Raw genomic sequence first — 7,747 nt, 5'->3', positions numbered from 1 at the left:
TAAGGAAACGATTTATTTAGTGTTCAGCTTGGTAAGGAAACGATTTATTTTGTGTTCAGCTTGGTAAGGAAACGATTTATGTTGTGTTCAGCTTGGTAAGGAAACTATTTATTTTGTGTTCAGCTTGGTAAGGAAACTGTTTATTTTGTGTTCAGCTTTGTGAGAAAACTATTTGTTTTGTGTTCAGCTTGGGAAGGAAACGATTTATTATGTGTTCAGCTTGGTAAGGAAACTATTTATTTTGTGTTCAGCTTGGTAAGGAAACTATTTCTTTTGTGTTCAGCTTTGTAAGGAAACTATTTATTTTGTGTTCAGCTTGGTAAGGAAACGATTTATTTTGTGTTCAGCTTTTAAGGTAAACGATTTATTTTGTGTTTAAACTATTTATTTTGTGTTCAGCTTGTAAGAAACTATTTATTTTGTGTTCAGCTTTGTGAGGAAACTATTTGTTTTGTGTTCAGCTTGGGAAGGAAACGATTTATTTTGTGTTTAGCTTGGGAAGTTTTCAGAAACTATTTATTTTGTATTCAGCTTGGTAAGGAAACTATTTATTTTGTGTTCAGGTAAGGAAACTTTTATTTGAGAAAAGGAAACTATTTATTTTGTGTTCAGCTTCAGCTATTTATTTTGTGTTCAAGGGAAACTATTTATTTTTGTTCTTCTTTGTTCAGCTTGGAAAAACTATTTATTTTGTGTTCAGGAAGGAAACTTTATTTTGTTTTTTCATTTTGTGATTTATTTTGTGTTGAGCTTGGTAAAGGAAACTATTTATTTTGTGTTTAGCTTTGTGAGGAAACTATTTATTTTGTGTTCAGCTTGTGTTTATTTTGTGTTCAGCTTGGAAACTATTTATTTTGTGTTCAGCTTTGTGAGGAAACGTATTTATTTTGTGTTCAGTTTGGGAAGGAAACTATTTATTTTTTGTTCATCTTTGTGAGAAAACTATTTATTTTGTGTTCAGCTTGGTAAGGAAACGATTTATTTTGTGTTTAGCTTGGTAAGGAAAAGATTTATTTTGTGTTGAGCTTGGTAAGGAAACTATTTATTTTGTGTTTAGCTTGGTAAGGAAACGATTTATTTTGTGTTCAGCTTTGTGAGGAAACTATTTATTTTGTGTTCAGCTTTGTGAGGAAACGATTTATTTTGTGTTCAGCTTGGGAAGGAAACTATTTATTTTTTGTTCAGCTTGGTAAGGAAACGATTTATTTTGTTTTCAGCTTGGGAAGGAAACGACTTATTTTGTGTTCAGCTTGATAAGGAAACTATTTATTTTGTGTTCAGCTTGGCAAGGAAACGATTTACTTTGTGTTCAGCTTGGTAAGGAAACTATTTATTTTGTGTTCAGCTTGGTAAGGAAACTATTTATTTTGTGTTCAGGTTGGGAAGGAAACTATTTATTTTGTGTTCAGCTTGGTAAGGAAACTATTTATTTTGTGTTCAGCTTGGTAAGGAAACTATTTATTTTGTGTTCAGCTTGGTAAGGAAACGATGTTCAGCTTGATAAGGAAACTATTTATTTTGTGTTCAGCTTGGTAAGGAAATGATTTACTTTGTGTTCAGCTTGGGACGGAAACGATTTACTTTGTGTTTAGCTTGGCAAGGGAACGATTTATTTTGTGTTCAGCTTGGAAAGGAAACTATTTATTTTGTGTTCAGCTTGGTAAGGAAACTATTTATTTTGTGTTTAGCTTGGTAAGGAAACGATTTATTTTGTGTTCAGCTTTGTGTAGGAAACGCTTTATTTTGTGTTCAGGTTGGGAAGGGAAACGATTTATTTTGTGTTCAGCCTGGATAAGGAAACTATTTATTTTGTGTTCAGCTTGGTAAAACGGATTTATTTTGTGTTCAGCTTGGTAAGGAAACTATTTATTTTTGTTCAGATTTATTATTTATTTTGTGTTCAGCTTGGGTTCAGCTTGGAAGGAAACGATTGTTTTGTGTTCAGATTATTTATTTTGTGTTCAGCTTTTTATTTTGTGAGGAAACTATTTATTTTGTGTTCAGCTTGGTAAGGAAACTATTTATTTTGTGTTCAGCTTTGTTCAGCTTAGTGTTCAGTTTCGTAAGGGGAAACGATTTATTTTGTGTTCAGCTTGTGAAGTGATAAGTTCTGTGTTCAGCTTGGTAAAACTATTTATTTTGTGTTCAGTTTTGTGAGTATTTATTTTGTGTTCAATAGAAGGAAACTATTTATTTTGTGTTCAGGTTTGTGAGCTTTTTGTGTTCAGTTTGGGAAGCTATTTATTTTGTGTTCAGGTTGGGAAGGAAACGATTTATTTTGTGTTCAGGTTGGGAAGGAAACTATTTATTTTGTGTTCAGCCTGGTAAGGAAACTATTTATTTTGTGTTCAACTTGGGAAGGAAACGATTTATTTTGTGTTCAGCTTGGGAAGGAAACGATTTACTTTGTGTTCAGCTTGGTAAGGAAACTATTTATTTTGTGTTCAGCTTTGTGAGAAAACTATTTGTTTTGTGTTCAGCTTGGAAAGGAAACGATTTATTTTGTGTTCAGCTTTGTGAGGAAACTATTTATTTTGTGTTCAGCTTGGTAAGGAAACTATTTATTTTGTGTTCAGCTTTGGGAAGGAAATGATTTATTTTGTGTTCAGCTCGGTAAGTTTTATTTTGTGTTCAGCCTGGTAAGGAAACTATTTATTTTGTGTTCAGCATGTGTTGAGCTTGGGAGTTCTTTTGTGTTCAGTTGGGAGGAAACTTTTATTTTGTGTTCAGTTTTGTGAGGAAACTATTTATTTTGTGTTCAGCTTGGGAAGGAAACTATTTATTTTGTGTTCAGCTTGGTTTTTGAGAAACTATTTATTTTGTGTTCAGCCTGGGAAGGAAACTATTTATTTTGTGTTCAGCTTGGTAAGGAAACGATTTATTTTGTGTTCAGCTTGGGAAAAACGATTTATTTTGTGTTCAGCTTGGTAAGGAAACTATTTATTTTGTGTTCAGCTTGGTTTATTTTGTGTTGAGCTTGGTAAACGATTTATTTTGTGTTCAGCTTTGTGAGGAAACTATTTATTTTGTGTTGAGCTTGGTAAGGAAACGATTTATTTTGTTTTCAGCATGTGAAGGAGTTCGGCTTGGTAAGGAAACGAGCTTTATTTTATTTTGTGTTCAGCTTGGGAAACTATTTTTTTGTGTTCAGCTTGGTAAGAATAGATTTATTTTGTGTTCAGCTTTGTATAGGAAACTATTTATTTTGTGTTCAGGTTGTTTTAGCTTGGGAAGGAAACGATTTATTTTGTGTTCAGCCTGGTAAGGAAACTATTTATTTTGTGTTCAACTTGGGAAAATATTTATTTTGTGTTCAGCCTGGTAAGGAAACTATTTATTTTGTATTGAGCTTCAGCCTTGTAGAAAAACTATTTGTTTTGTGTTGAGCTTTGTAAGGAAACGATTTATTTTGTGTTCAGCTTGGTTCAGAGAGAAATCTTTTATTTGGTGTCCAGTTTTGTGAGGAAAGTATTTATTTTGTGTTCAGTTTCGGAAGGAAACGATTTATTTTGTGTTCAGCATGTGAAGTATGGAAACTATTTATTTTGTGTTCAGTTTTGTAAGGAAATTATTTATTTTGTTCAGTTGAGGAAACTATTTATTTTGTGTTCAGGTTTTTGAAAACTATTTATTTTGTGTTCAGTTTGGGAAGGAAACTTTTATTTTGGAAGCTTTGTGAGAAACTATTTACTTTGTGTTCAGCTTGGTAAGGAAACTATTTATTTTGTGTTCAGCTTGGGAAGGAAACGATTTATTTTGTGTTGAGCTTGGTAAGGAAACGATTTATTTTGTGTTCAGCTTTGTGAGGAAACTATTTATTTTGTGTTCAGCTTGGTAAGGAAACGATTTATTTTGTGTTCAGCTTTGTGAGGAAAGTATTTATTTTGTGTTCAGCTTCGTAAGGAAACGATTTATTTTGTTTTCAGCATGTGAAGGAGTTCTGCTTTGTAAGGAAACTATTTATTTTGTGTCCAGTTTTGTGAGGAAACTATTTATTTTGTGTTCAGCTTGGGAAGGAAACTATTTATTTTGTGTTCAGGTTTTTGAGGAAACTATTTATTTTGTGTTCAGTTTGGGAAGGAAACTATTTATTTTGTGTTCAGCTTTGTGAGGAAACTATTTATTTTGTGTTCAGCTTGGTAAGGAAACTATTTATTTTGTGTTCAGCTTGGTAAGGAAACGATTTATTTTGTGTTCAGCTTGGGAAGGAAATTTTTTATTTTGTGTTCAGCTTTGTATAGGAAACTATTTATTTAGTGTTCAGCTTGGGAAGGAAATGATTTATTTTGTGTTCAGCTCGGTAAGGAAAATATTTATTTTGTGTTCAGCCTGGTAAGGAAACTATTTATTTTGTGTTGAGCTTGGTAAGGAAACGATTTATATTGTGTTGAGCTTGGTAAGGAAACGATTTATTTTGTGTTCAGCTTGGGAGGGAAATCTTTTACTTTGTGTTCAGCTTTGTGAGGAAACTATTTATTTTGTGTTCAGCTTGGGAAGGAAAGATTTATTTTGTGTTCAGCTTGGTATGGAAACTATTTATTTTGTGTTCAGCTTTGTGTTGAGCTTGGGAAGGAAACGATTTATTTTGTGTTCAGCTTGATTTACTTTGTGTTCAGCTTGGTAAGGAAACTATTTATTTTGCAGTTGAAGCGATTTATTTTGTGTTGAGCTTGGTAGGGGAACGATTTATTTTGTGTTCAGCTTTGGAAGGTAACTATTTATTTTGTGTTCAGCTTGGGAAGGAAACGATTTATTTTGTGTTCAGCTTTGTATTTTATTTTGTGTTCAGCTTGGTATGAAACGATTTATTTTGTTTCAGCATGTGGGAGTTTGAAAAACTATTTATTTTGTGTTCAGCTTTGTAAGGAAACGATTTATTTTGTGTTCAACTTTGTGAGGAAACTATTTATTTTGTGTTCAGTTTGGGAAGGAAACGATTTATTTTGTGTTCAGCTTTGTAAGGAAACTATTTATTTTTGTGTTCAGCTTGGTAAGGAAACTATTTATTTTGTGTTCAGCTTGGTAAGGAAACGATTTATTTTGTTCAGCTTGGGAAGGAAATGATTTACTTTGTGTTCAGCTTGGGACGGAAACTATTTACTTTGTGTTTAGCTTGGGAAGGAAACGATTTATTTTGTGTTTAGTTTGGTAAGAAAACTATTTATTTTGTGTTCAGCTTTGTGTGGAAACTATTTTGTGTTCAGCTTGGTAAAACGATTTAAACGATTTATTTTGTGTTTCAGCTTGGTAAGGAAACTATTTATTTCTGTTCAGCTTTGTGTTTGATTTTGTGTTCAGCTTGGTAAGGAAACGATTTATTTTGTGTTCAGCTTAGGAAAGAAACGGTTTACTTTGTGTTCAGCTTGGTGAGGAAACGATTTATTTTGTGTTCAGCTTGGTAAGGAAACGATTTATTTTGTGTTCAGCTTGGGAAGGAAATGATTTATTTTTTGTTCAGCTTAGGAAGGAAACGATTTATTTTGTGTTCAGCTTGATAAGGAAACTATTTATTTTGTGTTCAGCTTGGTAAGGAAACGATTTATTTTGTGTTCAGCTTGGGAAGTAAACGATTTTTTCGTGTTGAGCTTGGTAAGGAAACTATTTATTTTGTGTTCAGCTTGGGAAGGAAACGATTTATTTTGTGTTCAGGTTGGTAAGGAAACGATTTATTTTGTGTTCAGCTTGGTAAGGAAACGATTTATTTTGTGTTCAGCTTCGTAAGGAAACTATTTATTTTGTGTTCAGCTTGGTAAGGAAACTATTTATTTTGTGTTCAGCTTGGGAAGGAAAGTATTTATTTTGCGTTCAGCTTGTGAAGGAAACGATCTACTTTGTGTTCAGCTTGGTAAAGAAACTATTTAGTTTTTGCTCAGCTTGGTACGGAAACTACTTATTTTTCTATGATGGACTAGTGTCTCTAAAGACCGACTGATAGACAAATTAGACGGAGGTCTAAAATTGGCTACTCTTTTCGAAGATGAAGATTCAAGAAAATTAAAAATTTTTAAGTATATTTAACTCGGATCTAACGGGTAAAGGGGTTATTCACATTTGGTGTGGTTTGGAAGGGGAATTATGCAAAGTTTTTTTGTTTAGCTTTTACAGCATAGAAAATATTAGAATTACACATACAAACAGCTGTGTACACCGGTGACTAATAGCATCATTATCTAATCTTCTAAGAGAAACCGATTTAATCTGTGCCTGTTCTGGGACTCAACTCACGTTAATTTCTCTCTCTCTCTCTCTCTCTCTCTCTCTCTCTCTCTCTCTCTCTCTCTCTCTCCTTTTCCGCTTCCCCTCTCGCTCTCTCTCTCCTTTTCCGCTTCCCTTTTGGGACATTAGGCCTAAGCAAGATAAGGGGCATTAATTTACCCGTCGTATAGGCCTCTCGTAAATGATGAACGAGATGGATGTGTCAAATTAACTTTATTTGAACTTGCGGATTTAATTTTCCCTTATAGAATTAATCTTCCCGTTTCATTTTCTGTCGCCCGGGGATAACGAAGGCCGAGATTGGTTGGTCGGAGTTCAGAAGTCCAGATCAGGCGTTTTATTCCCTTTAACACTTAACCACTAATTTGGGAAATAGAGGGTGTTTTGAAGACACGAAATCGTTTCGAAATATTATGAAACAACTTCAGACGAAATCTTTCAAAACGCGAAAACAATTAAGACACTTTATTGAATTAGGTCTTAATTAATTTCATTTTATTAAACACAAGGTGGAATATTGTCCTTAAGACTCTTACACGTATGTTTAATACCACGACGAAGAATGATAAAAAAAGCAATCTTACTTCACAGACTGGTGTCATTCGTAGTGATTTAATCCAATTTAAACAGAATTGCTAATTGCGAACCTTCTTTTAATTTATATATATATATATATATATATATATATATATATATATATATATATATATATATATATATATATATATATATATATATACAGTATATATCAGCTTAAATCTTACTTCACACGCTCGTGTCAGTAGTATTGATTTAATCTATTTTAAACAAAACTGATAAATACGAACCTTTTTATTTTTAATTTTTTAAAGTTCCTTTTCCGTGATCAGCACTGCCGCCCTGAAGATTATAAATACGTGGTATTCCTCAGCTGGTCAAACACTAATTCACACTAATCCGCACTAGTGTCACTAGAAAAAAAGAGACGATCGTTACTGATCACTAATTATGATCAACAGCTCTGTCGTTGATCGCTGGGACTTTTATCGCGTTCTTTATCAGCTTATCGCGTCTAATCTGGCCAGATAAAAATGCAAGACTAGATTCTGAGCTGCTTGGCCCGTAATGAGAAGGGCCTTTTAATTTGCGGGAGAGGGCGTTTGCATGCTCAAATTGCAATAGAGGGGATTTCCACGCTCAAATTGCAATAGGGGGTTTCCAAGTTCAAATTGCAATAGAGGGGTTTCCACGCTCAAATTGCAATAGAGGGGTTTCCACGCTCAAATTGCAACAGGGGTTTCATGCTCAAATTGCAATAGAGGGGTTTCCACGCTCAAATTACGATAGAGGGGATTTTCATGCTCAAATTGCAATAGAGAGGGTTTCCATGCTCAAATTGCAATAGAGGGGCTTTCCATGCTCAAATTGCAATAAAGAGGGTTTCCATGCTCAAACTGCAATAGAGGGGGTTGCATGCTCAAACTGCAATAGAGGGGTTTCCATGCTTAAATTGCAATAGAGGGTTTTCTATGCTCACATTGCAATAGAGGGA

At 33.6% G+C, this 7,747-nt stretch overlaps 1 protein-coding gene across 1 annotated transcript in view; it reads right to left on the bottom strand.

Annotated features, from left to right (window-relative positions):
* The window catches only part of LOC136826689 (uncharacterized), a 14,948-nt gene extending 7,736 nt beyond the window's left edge, over positions 1–7,212 (bottom strand). Inside the window, exon 1 of the mRNA XM_067084063.1 lies at positions 7,044–7,212. The gene's annotated coding sequence lies outside the window, so the exon portion shown is untranslated. The remainder of the gene's footprint in view (positions 1–7,043) is intronic.
* Positions 7,213–7,747: the final 535 nt, after the last annotated feature.

This window comes from Macrobrachium rosenbergii, chromosome 41 (assembly GCF_040412425.1).
Source record: "Macrobrachium rosenbergii isolate ZJJX-2024 chromosome 41, ASM4041242v1, whole genome shotgun sequence".
Classification (NCBI taxonomy): Eukaryota; Metazoa; Arthropoda; class Malacostraca; order Decapoda; family Palaemonidae; genus Macrobrachium; species Macrobrachium rosenbergii.
Note: the sequence above shows the minus strand (reverse complement) of the source record. Positions and strands in the feature narration are given on the sequence as shown.